At 40.5% G+C, this 12,226-nt stretch overlaps 1 long non-coding RNA gene and 3 other non-coding genes across 5 annotated transcripts; 3 read left to right on the forward strand and 1 right to left on the reverse strand.

The window, feature by feature from the left end:
• Positions 1-4,401: 4,401 nt before the first annotated feature.
• On the forward strand, positions 4,402-4,508 carry TRNAL-CAA (transfer RNA leucine (anticodon CAA)). The gene is made up of 2 exons: positions 4,402-4,439; positions 4,463-4,508. It is a non-coding gene; the product is annotated as a tRNA-Leu (tRNA).
• A 4,160-nt stretch (positions 4,509-8,668) lies between these two features.
• On the forward strand, positions 8,669-11,004 carry LOC117198881 (uncharacterized). Of its 2 annotated transcripts, none has more exons than XR_007469891.1 (2): positions 8,669-8,791; positions 10,627-11,004. It is a non-coding gene; the product is annotated as an uncharacterized LOC117198881 (long non-coding RNA). The 2 variants fall into 2 exon arrangements; XR_004480143.2 differs by lacking the exon at positions 8,669-8,791 and adding an exon at positions 9,016-9,451.
• On the forward strand, positions 9,681-9,785 carry LOC117198902 (U6 spliceosomal RNA). Its single transcript, XR_004480157.1, has one exon. It is a non-coding gene; the product is annotated as a U6 spliceosomal RNA (small nuclear RNA).
• A 1,149-nt stretch (positions 11,005-12,153) lies between the features above and the next one.
• Positions 12,154-12,226, reverse strand: TRNAR-CCG (transfer RNA arginine (anticodon CCG)). The gene has a single exon. It is a non-coding gene; the product is annotated as a tRNA-Arg (tRNA).

Raw genomic sequence — 12,226 nt, forward strand, 5'->3', positions numbered from 1 at the left:
GTCTACTCTAGACTCAGGATTTGCGACTGGAAAACTAGGTGAAGAGACCCAGTCAGAATCGCATTCCAGTTTCACTTAATGTAGTACATTGGGGCAGGGAGGAAAGATAAGAGCCCACAAAGAGGGCACTTTGCTTGTACCAGTCCAAGAAAATGTGCCCCTAGGATAGACTCCCTGGTCCTTGCTGCTGGACTGATGGAGCTGTCTCCAGGCTAACTTAAAGGGTCTCACATTGGGTCTGCTTTATCTCCAGTAGACCCAGTGCTTTAGGAGCAGCATCTTGAATTTTTATTAACAGCAGCACCTGGAGCAGTGATAAGCAGCCTTGTTGGATTCAGCAAAGCTACTTCCAATTTGAACTGGGATCTACTACAATAGTGAATCTTAACAATGCTGAGTGAAAAAAAATGTCTTAAAAAACTCTACCTTGGGCTTCCTTGGTGGCGCAGTGGTTGAGAGCCCGCCTGCCGATGCAGGGCCCACGGGTTCGTGCCCCGGTCCGGGAAGATCCCACATGCCGCGGAGCGGCTGGGCCCGTGAGCCATGGCCGCTGAGCCTGCGCGTCCGGAGTCAGTGCTCCGCAACGGGAGAGGCCACAACAGTGAGAGGCCCGCGTACCGCAAAAAAAAAACAAAAACAGAAAACTGTACCTTACGATACCCTTCTTATAATATGAATAAAAGGACTGTGGTTACCAGTGGGGTGTGTGGGAGGATGGGATAGAGGAGGAGGATGTGTGTGGACGTGTTCGTACTGTTTATCATCTGATTCTTTTGGGTGGTGGGTTTAGAGTTATTAAAAACAATTTTTTTAACCTGCCATTTTGAATGAAGTTAAATGAACCTTGTAAATGATTCTAAATTTACTCATCTGCAGAAAGGTAAGCATTTGAATTCGTATAGTCACAATATGGACCCCTTTAGGCAAACATGGGCCCAGTAGCATTCTTTGGCTCCTCTCTGGTTCTTTCCTCAGAACATTTGAAGTTGTTAATTACACATTAGGCCTTCAACAGCTCATTCTTTTGTTCTTTTGCGGCCCCGGGAAAACTGTGTTTGTCTTCAGCTGCTCTAGTTTTTTCTGATACTGACCCAGCAGGTACAGAAGAGCATCTACCCCAAGAGCAGACAAGGCCTAGAAGGGACAGGTTCAGAGAATGAAAGGGAACTGGGCATGGCCCCTGCCATCCAGGATATGCAGTTGAGAAGATGAGAGAATACACATGACAAAGACAACACTTAAAAGCACTAAGAAATTAAGAGCAAAGCTAGCATATAGTAAATAGATCCATTTGTTAATACCTTCAGTTATCTGTGATCCTGACCGAAGTATGGATGGAAGTCACACATCTCTCAGCAAAATAAAAAACAACTTGAAAGCTTAGTGTAGCAATGGTGGGTGGATCGCTTCTTCACAAATGGGAGACAATGATTCTTTGATTCAAATACACAATTAACCAGTGTTAATTGTGCCCCGGCTGAACTTGACTATTGAGAATACAAGAGAACATGACCCTGTCCTTGGAAAAGTTAATAAAGTCAATTAAGAGGAGAAAAAATAACATGAAAAAGTGGAGATCGACAAAAGACCATTTGCGGATAAGTAAAACATTGTGTGCTGTAGGAGACCTCATTGTGGACCACAGTAGTGGGAAGAAGCTGAACACTTAGGTCTAATTTCTTCTTCAGTGTGCTTTTTCTTGAGGCTGAGAGGCTGGTACCTAGTAACTTGGTCCTGCAATAAATTTTGACTTGATAATGTAATTAAATCACTACACTCCTGAACCTCCTTTAACCCAGTAGTTTGTTTTTCTTTTGACAATCCATTTGTTTAATTTTTTTAAACATCTTTATTGGATTATAACTGCTTTACAATGGTGTGTTAGTTTCTGCTGTATAACAAAGTAAATCAGCTATACATATACATATATCCCCATATCCCCTCCCTCTTGCGTCTCCCTCCCACCCTTCCTATCCCACCCCTCTAGGTCACAAAGCACCGAGCTGATCTCCCTGTGCTATGTGGCTGCTTCCCACTAGCTATCTATTTTACATTTGGTAGTGTATATATGTCCATGCCATCCTCTCACTTCGTCCCAGCTTACCCTTTCCCCTCCCCGTGTCCTCAAGTCCATTCTCTACGTCTGCGTCTTTATTCCTGTCCTGCCCCTAGGTTCTTCAGAACCATTTTTTGGTGTTTTTTTTCAGATTCCATATATATGTGTTAGCATATGGTATTTGTTTTTCTCTTTCTGACTCACTTCACTCTGTATGACAGACTCTAGGTCCATCCACCTCACTACAAATAACTCAATTTCGTTTCTTTTTATGGCTGAGTAATATTCCATTTTATGGCTGAGTAATTTCTATGTGAGGTCTTTGTGAAGAATAATGAGAAAGCTCAACTAAACCAGTGTAGATTATTCTAGGGGAAGTGACTTTGCTAGGATATTAACAAAGTAGCTTAGATTGCATATTGTGCAAACAATACATGAATATGACAGTATTGCCCCAGGTACAGTTCCACATAAAACAGTCAAGAGATTCATTTCAAGGTTGGAAATTAAAGCCCATTATTTGGGACTTCCCTGGTGCGCAATGGTTAAGAATCTGTCTGCTAATTCAAGGATACACGGGTTCGAGCCCTAGTTCGGGAAGATCCCATATGCCCACCACAAGTACTGAGCCTGCACTCTAGATAGAGCCCACGAGCTACAACTACTCAGCCTGCGTGCTGCGACTACTGAAGCCGGAGTGCCTAGAGCCCGTGCTCTGCAACAAGAGGAAACACCGCAATAGGAAGTCTGCGCACCACCAAGAAGAGTAGCCCCCCCAACCCCATGCAACAACAAAGACCCAGTGCAGCCAAAAATAAATAAATAAACTGCACTTACCAAAATTGAAAAAAATAATTTTTAAAAACTGGATAAACTGATCTAGTGATTCCACTTCTAGAAATAATTATGGATATTTGAAAATATTTATGCAAGGATGTTCTTTGGAGTATGTCTCATGAAAATGAAAAAAAATAATCGTATGTTCAACAATATCCATTCGATATGGGATAATTGCAGTACTTTGCAATTTAAAAAAATATAAATTTTTAAGAAGTTACAGTCGCCTCGTCGGGAATCACTTGCGGGACAATTATAGCTTATGAAAGAAAACAGAGCAAATCTCAAATCTTGAGGGGAGGGAAATTAGGAAACTATTTTCCCCTATACTTCTCACTCCCCATTTTCTCTATCAAAAATAGCATATGAAACCAAGGGAGTCTAGAAATCTCAGGTTCTACCGAAATTAAAACTATTTCTCTTTATGCAGAAAACAGAACTAACGTTTGCCATACATAAAGAAAAAGGAAAACCTTTGTGTATCAATAAATACAAAAGGTAACCTATCGGGACAAAATCTACTTAAAATTCCCAAATCTATGTTTCTACTGTCTGAACTTCACAGCCCAAACACAGCAGTTGAAACAAGTGAGTCAAATATACTTGCTGAGTTCCTACCATGTATGCCAGGCACGGTCCTGGGCAGGCACTGGGCCTACAAAGGTTATTTTCGCAGTTTCCCTGACCCCTAAGGACTCTCAATCTAGTTGGAGGAATGATTTCTTATTTTTTAGTCTCAGGATTTCATTAAAATATGTGACCTTCCAGACTCAGAGCTCAGATTACTTTGCACAAAGCTGAGAAAGCTGGAAAAGTCTGAGTCAGGAGATGTGGCACGTCCCTCATTTTCCCCCCGCTATCCCCCTTAAAAATCGCCATTTTATCCACGACCTGGCAATGGACGCCATGGAGACTTTCACTCCGGAATATCTGAGTGACCAGGAAGGTCAGGAAGCAAGCGTGTCGCTCCCAGAGTTTCTCTGGACCTGGGACAGGTCAATCCCTTGGGGCAGAAACTGGCTTTGTCAAGTCTATACCGGCGGGAGCTGTCGCGCCCTACAAGGATTTTCTCAGGCTGTTCCTCGGCTGTCACTTTCGGAGCCCAAAACAAACACTTCTCGAGTGGCAAGGCAGATCTGGGGACGAAAAGGAACCTAATAGAGAAGATAAAATGGTTCATGCCCTAGAATCGGGGTCTTTTGCTACATTTTTGGTGATGTTCCTCACTGTCTTCAAAAGAAAGAAAGCCTAGGGCGAGGCTAACTACGCTCAACATTTCGGTAAAGATTAGAGGCTGGAGAACCCACCAAGCGACCTGAGCTAAATGATGTTCTTTTTTCCCTTCCCTCCCGAAATATGAGCTGTCTTCCTTTTCAGTCCACAGTTGGCCTTTTATTCTCGGAGCGTTAGCCGGCGACTCGGACGTAAACCCTTCTTTGGAGTATACGTCACAGAGATGCTGCTCTTTGTGTCTATTTCAACGGAAAATCTCGCCGCTTTCGTAGGGTGTCAGGATGGCCGAGTGGTCTAAGGCGCCAGACTCAAGCTAAAGCTTCCCTGCATTGGGGATTCTGGTCTCCGTATGGAGGCGTGGGTTCGAATCCCACTTCTGACACACTCTTTTTTCCCTTCCCCTAATTTCCAATACTGACAAGAGCAATATGTATAAGCAATTTATCAACTCACTGTGTTAAAAACTGACTTTCAAAAATTTCTCACAGGGACTGTTAACGCCAAAAATATTAAAAGCTGAAGCATCGCGATATTTTTTGGAAGCCACGCTATTTGGAGCGAAAACGCTTAATAAAGACCGGAGAGTACTACAAGAGGTTGGTTTTTCTGAGGCATCGCGAGATAATCTAGAAACAGCGAGTTTTGGGAACCCAGATAGTTCCCTTCGCTTTGGTGCTGGAGGAGAAAGGGGGCAATGGTCCGGTACCCTGCCTGCTTATTTATCCGGCTCATCCACTTTGTTGCATACCCAGGCCCTGCCCTGAATACTTCCTGTTGCACTTTGCTACCAACCCCACTCCCCTCTGGCTCATGGCAGTGCTATCTGCAAAGAAATCTTATATAGGTCCTCCGGTCTCTTCTCCATTTTCAAAAGTCATGTACTAGTTCTCAAACATTTCCTTTGTAAATTATGCACATTCACACTCACGTTGGCGTCTGATAATTATTTTGTTTCCTCAGTCAAAACTGAGTGCCGTTGTAACTCCTGAATTAAATGTGGAAGTTATACTTTCCTCCTCCAAATCTAACCACCATCAGTATTTTACTATATTTCTTACACTCCTGTTTTCTCTGCATTCGTGTATATATATTCATAAATATTTTGTTCGTTTTTACAGAAATGCAATCACACGAAACATACCATTCTCTCACACATTATTTCGCTTAATAGATCTTGAGCTCTTTCCACGTGAACACTTAATCTTTTTCCTTACAAATGAAATGTTGCAAATCATTCCACAGGATAGGTAGATCCTATTTCATTTATCTACTTTTTTTTTTCTCAACGTTCACTGTATTTATAATTACCATTCTTTCAACAAATATTTAATGAGTGCTTATTATGTACCAGGGGATGCGGCCCTGGTGCTGTGGCAGTAGAATAGAATAGGGTAGGATAGGATAGAATTAAATTTTAATTTAATGTTAAAAACAGTAAAATAAGTTTATACCCTGTGTTGCTTATATTCCAGTCAAATGACTGATTCTGCCTCAGGAACACCACATTCCAAGATTCCCTTATCTCTCAGGAGAAGAATATACACATCCCAGATCTTGAGACTAAGTATTTAATGCCAGCTATTGAAGATTCATATATACATGACCATGTATTTCTCTGTCATTATGACCACTCATGACTACTCATTTGAGCTTTGATTTTTATCCTAATAGTCAAAATGCAAGAGACTAGGCAGGTGAAAAGAAAACCTAGTTTATTTGACAATTAAATTCTCCAGAGACATTCATCAGAGACAGATCCAATTGTTTGATCTGAGAGGTCACATTCTGAATTCAGATGGCTGGAACCAAATGGTTTCAAGTACTACCAAACATGCTCAGCTCCCTGCAGTTCTTAAATTAACTGTGGTTAACTGAAATATGAAATGAAATATAAAAGCTTAAGGAGGGGAAATCGATTCTCACAAGACTTCTATTATTTTTATTAAACACATAACTGTACAGGGCATATTATATCATATACATGTATATCCACTGCCTAATAAAATCATTTTCAGAGGAGCAGACAAGTGTATCTATGAATACTCTGGAAGAATGTGTTTCTTCTTTGGAGAACTGGGTGAACTGAAAAAAGTCAGGAAGATAGTTGAGGTGAAGAGATAGCAGCTGTTTCTCTTGGAGAGTTCTAGAAGAAAAAAAGAAGCAAGGATGCTATCATAAATGACTTTTCATATGACTGTGATATTGGATATTTAAAAGGTTGATTTTAGTTTAAAAAAAACACACAATTACAGAATTTTAACAAAACTACTTTTTAAGAGGAAATTTCCCGTTTCACTTGCAAGTGACTCTTGGAATTATTGAGAAGACATTCCACCACTTCATTCATCCTCTTCTTTGCCCTCGCCATGGGAAGAGAAAACTGAGTAAGAGTCAATAAGGGTTTTTACCTTCTTTGACCCACATTTCTCTTTTGGGTGGCATTAATGTTCAGCTGTCCTTTTGTGGTCTCCCTCAGCCCTTTGCTTTGGTGGTTTCTAGGTGTACCTGTGTCTTCACGAGCTGTCAGGTGAGTGTGTCTTCTGGGTTCCAGGTGTAGGCATGGTAAGAGGGAGTAGAGAAAGTCTTTTCTAGCTTCAGATCCAAACCATGTTTTTCAATCTACATTTACCCCCCACAGAGTTGATATTTTATTTCTGCCACTAGTGAATATGCCTCAATTGTTTCCAAATTGTTAAATGATACTTTTTAAAAAAAGGTAAAATTATGACTTTCACACTAATGAAAACAAATATATGTCAAAGACTACTTAATTCATGAAAAATGTAACAACCAGTAAGATGTTACAACTGGTTCAAAAGAAAATTCAATCACATATTTATAGACAATTGTAATGTTGGAATAAATTTACAAATGGATTTTTTTAACCTGTCAATTTCAGGGCAATGATCAATTGCATTCCACTAAACACAGTTCGCTTGCATTTCTGTGGATGAAAATCATTTGCACTATTATCAGTTTTCTACAACTTAAGAGTTGTAAGACACCTCAAATCTATGAAAGTTGTTCTTATGGACTGAATATGTTCCCTCCCCCCACCTCAATTCGTTTGTTGAAACCCTACCTGCTAATGTGATGGTATTTGGAGATGGGGTCTTTGGAAAGTAATGAGGATTAGATGAGGTCTACCCTCATGAAAGGGATTAGTGTCCTGAGAGAGCTTACTTCCTCACTCTGCTCTAAGAAAACAGCCTTCTACAACCAGGAAGAGGTTCCTCACTGGAACCCCGACCTCTCGGACCACCCTGATCTCAGACTTTCTAGCTTCTAGAACTGTAAGAAAGAAACTTCTGTTATTTAAGCCATCCAGTTTATGATATTTTGTTATAGCAGCCCAATCTAAGACAGTTGCCCTAGACAAAATATTGAATATGGTTGCCTGTGCTATACAGTAGGTCCTTGTTGGTTATATATTTTATATATGGTAGAACATTCAAGTGCTTTATATGTACGTTTTTCAGGTATTTTTATTTTCATTAACATCAGGGTTGATGACAAGAGAGAAAAGGAAAAATAGGAGAGGGGAAAATGACTAAAATTTCTATCTAATTCAATCACTTATGGTTTGAAGTGTTAGCCTTTGAACTTTGACCCTTGACCTATTAGTGTCTTCTGTGAAAGCTTCCTCTTTCTTACTTCCTTTCCTCCTTTTCTCATTTTCTCTCCTCCCCTTTTCCTGGTCACCTCCTCATAACTGACCTCCCCCACACCCTGACTCTTTTATCTTTAGCTGAAGGTGGTAGTCAAGCCTGAATTCTAAGCCACCTCTGAGAGTTACTCATTTTCCCTTGGGTATCGCCCATGTATATGTACACGTGTTAATAAACTTCTGTGTGTTTTTCTCTTGTTTATCTGACTTTCATTACAGGGGACCCAGTCAAGAACTTAGAAGAATAGAGGGAAAATTATTTTTTCCTCCACTACAAATTGTAAAATTCTACAAGCCTTTTCTGGGAGAGTCTCAACCATTGTTTCATCCATAAAAGAAGTAGGAAAGCAAAGCTAGACTGGGACCTGGTTACAGATTGTGCTGAAGAGGAAAGCAATGAACATTTGTTACAGGTTTTAGAGCCCAAGTTAATCTAGAGAGGTTGTAGGATATGAGTTAAATACAATCAAGTGATGACTTTTCAAAAGCGTCAAACTGTTGAATTCTCCTGTCATAGAAGTTGAGGAAGAAACACAGTGACTGAGTAGAACTGTGAATACTTGTGGCAAAAGGCCAAGGTTGTTTCAAGTTCTTTGGAGCTATGTTCCAAAGAACATATCATAAGACCATCTACTTCGTGCTTTACTTCCAGGATTAAATGAGACAATGTGTGCAAAGTGCATAACTCTTCGTAGCACAAAGAAAGGGGTCTGTAAATGCTATGTGTAGGTAGAGAGGCAAACAACCAGTTAACTCTGGTGGTGTCGGGGAGTAAGTTCGAAAGTTTTAGCGGCTTCTCTGCTTTCGATGCAGGAAACTGAAGCGGAGGAACCACTGAGAAGGCGAGACAGCCAACGTCCTAGAGAGGACCGGGAAGTAACCTTGGTTTTTGTAGGCTAGGCTCGCTTTACGAGTGGCCTCTTTAGGATAAGTTAATTTTTACCATCCCCATCTGGAGCTGCGGGGAGGAGGTCGGATTCACTGGCCGGAAGGGTGGGGTGAGTCAGGGGTGAGGTGGTTCCCGGCTGTGTGGAGAGCTTGGAGCTCCAGTTGGGGCCCACTTTTCTGCTCTGGCGCTCTCGGACGTTTCAAACTTGGGACTTCTTTGTGGTCCTCCGCGTCGGTCAGACTCGGGTCCAGGGACCACCTGCTTTAAGGCTCGTCTGCACACTTTCTGCAGATCCTCAGCCCCTCTTCCCCTTCTCAGAGGTGGGTGGGTGGGACTGAAAGTGCCAAGCTTCTAATCTCTTGGTCTTTCTGGTGACCAGCCTTATTCTGAGTCTATCTAAGGGCACCACCCTAAGTTACCTCATTAGGATAAGAGCAAGGATAAGGATAAGATAAGGATGTGACTGACAAACCACACTCCTATCACTATGAAATCCCAAGAGTTTGAGGAGCTTTGTGCCAGGAACCAGGGACAAAGACCACATATATTTATTATACCACACTCACTTAACATTAGCAAATCCATCAGGGCATGCCCAGGCATGAGTTGGCTGGAGCTTGGTTTAGCAGAGATAAAAGTTTACAGTCATACTCCTTCAGGAAAGAGTCTCACCCAGTGACCAGTTCCAAGGTCCAGCCTGACTCTTAGGCAAGAATGAAGCATATTTCATTTGAGCCCATAGATATTTGAAAACTTTGAAACTCAGAAGGTAGGTGAAATATTGGAAGTGTTCATTCACTGTGAGACTTACCTTGTAAAAATAGTGTTTTGTAATATTCATGATTCCCTGCTTTCTGTCTCAGGAAAAGATGCTCATTATATCCAGAAAGGTTTATAAAACACATGATTGTGTACTAGCTAAAAATTGATTGGAGGGTAATAGGGAATGAGTACCTGACTTGTTTGGCTTTTAAAGTGTGAGTAAATAATGCAGAATCATGCTCGCTTCAACAGCACATATACTAAAGTTGAAAATGATACAGAGATTAGCATGGCCCTTGCTCGAGGATGACAGGCAAATTTGTGAAGCGTTGCATAATTTTAAAAGAAATTAAAAGTGAAAATATCAGTAAATGGGAGTTTGACTAAGCTATCCTCAGAATGATACATTTCATCCTAGCCACTGAGTTCATATGATGCACCTAACCAATACTAACCAGTGTAAAGCATGTCTAAGATTTAAAAGGTGAAGTTAAAATTCAACTAAATTGTGGATAGCTCCAGCTCTAATTTAAAATGATACTTTAAAAAAATGTGGAATACCCAGCATAGAAATTAGGTTCAGTGGGGACCAAACTATAACCACTACAACACAGGCCCAGTATCTCCACTGATGAGTAGATATACAGTTGTCCCCTGCTATCCATGGAGGATTGGTTCCAGGACCCCAGTGGATACCAAAATCGATGGACACTCAAGTTCTGTATATGAAATGGCATAGTTATTTGCTTATAACCTATACACATTCTCTTACATACTTTAAATCATCTCTAGATTACTCATAATACCTAATAGAGAGTAAATGCTATGTAAATAGTTGCTGGTGCATGGCAAATTCAAGTTTTGCTGTTTGGAACTTTCTGGAATTTTTTTCAGAATATTTTTGATATGGAGTTGGTTTAATCCATGGTTGCAGAACCTGCAGATATGGAGGTCTGACTGTAAATGAGATGAGTGTGGTACACCATCAGAGCGTTCCTAGGAAAGCAATAGTACAAGTCGCCAAATCTGATTTCTCTTTGAAATTTAGTAGAGTATTCAGTTAACTCATCAGCTCTAGTATCATTCAGTTTCTTATAAATTTGTTGTAGAACGGTAGCACTTTATTGAAATGACACATTGAAAATTCCTATTTTAACCCCATTTCATCCATTTTTATTACAGAAATCTCCCTTTCATGGAACATGAGGTGAGAAAGAGACTATATTTCACCACTTTAAATAGCATGCCTGTACTTCTCTGGTGGTGCAGTGGTTAAGGATTCACCTGCCAATGCAGGGGACACAGGTTTGAGCCCTGGTCTGAGAAGATCCCACATGCCATGGAGCAATTAAGCCATGTAAATCTGGACTATGTATCTTTGGTGAACTTTATGTAACTTGTCACCGTGTCATTTTGATGAATGATCCTTTGTCTTGAAAATGTATATAACTGTATCACTGACCTCTAACAAGCAGAACAGTCCTCAGAATTTTCTGAAAGACTGTCTCCCGGGTTATAATCCTTATGTTGGCCTGAATAAAATTCTCTTTTTCTTCTTTAGATGGACTTGATTAATTTTTCATCTACATTTGTATAAGTGGAATCATACAGTATTTGTCTTTTTGTGACTGGTTGATTTCACTTAGCATAATGTCTCCAAGGTCTATCCATGTAGTAGCATGTGACAGAATTTCCTTCTCTTTTAAGACAATAATATTCCATGGTATATACCATATTTTGTTTATCCATTTATCCTTCTAAGGCTGTTTGGGTTTAATTTCACCTCTTGGCTATTGCGAATAATGCTGCTATGAACATGGGTGCAAATATCTCTTTGAGACTCTGCTTTCAATTCTTTTGGATATAATACCCAGAAGTGGAGTTGCTTGCCGGATCATACCATAGTTCTATTTTTAAATTATTTGAGGAACCTCTGTGCTGTTCAGATCCATTTATGGCATTTGCACTCTTGCTAAAACTAAACCTATCATGGCTATGTAGAAGTTGCTCCAGAGTACAGTTCAATTGGAATAAAAGCCTTTGGTGGCTTTTGCCTTTAGGCTTCTCTCTGAGATTGCTATTTGGGAGGTAGAGGCCGTTATATTTAAGGTAGCTAATGAAAATCTGGAGAACACCTATTTCAAACCATTCAGAGCCACAGTAGTAGAGAATCCTAGCAGACACCTTGTTTCCAGAAATTTAACTCACCATTACCCCATTTAATTGATTTTTTAAGTGACCCCTTCCCTCCACCCCACCACGAAAAAAGTATGGTATTTTAACTTTGAAAAGACCAAGTGCCTTCATATTCTCAGCGAGTTAGCACTATTATTCCTTATGCCAGGAATAATAAAACTCTGTTTAAAGGAGCCCCCATCCCTTATTTTTGATCTCAGCCCGTTGCTTATTTCTTTGATAGGACGTGAAACAAATTTTAGTTATTTTGTTTCTGTTTATTTGATTTCATTTGTTGGGTCCGGTAGAAAGTAAGCTCCTTGAGGACACGTGGTATTTCCTCCTTGTTCATTTGTAGAGTACTCGTCACACACCAGGCCTCCAATATCTAAATGTTATATAAGAGTTTATTTATTGAACTCACATCAGCAACAAGAAGGGAAAGGAAGCAAATCAGATTTTAAATATCTTCCAAGCTTTATCCAACCCGGCAGTGAATGAGACCAGCAAAGGGAAAGAAGGGGAAAAAAACGACGACCACGAAGGGACTCGAACCCTCAATCTTCTGATCCGGAATCAGACGCCTTATCCATTAGGCCACGCGGCC

Source organism: Orcinus orca, chromosome 10 (assembly GCF_937001465.1).
Source record: "Orcinus orca chromosome 10, mOrcOrc1.1, whole genome shotgun sequence".
NCBI classification, from domain to species: Eukaryota; Metazoa; Chordata; class Mammalia; order Artiodactyla; family Delphinidae; genus Orcinus; species Orcinus orca.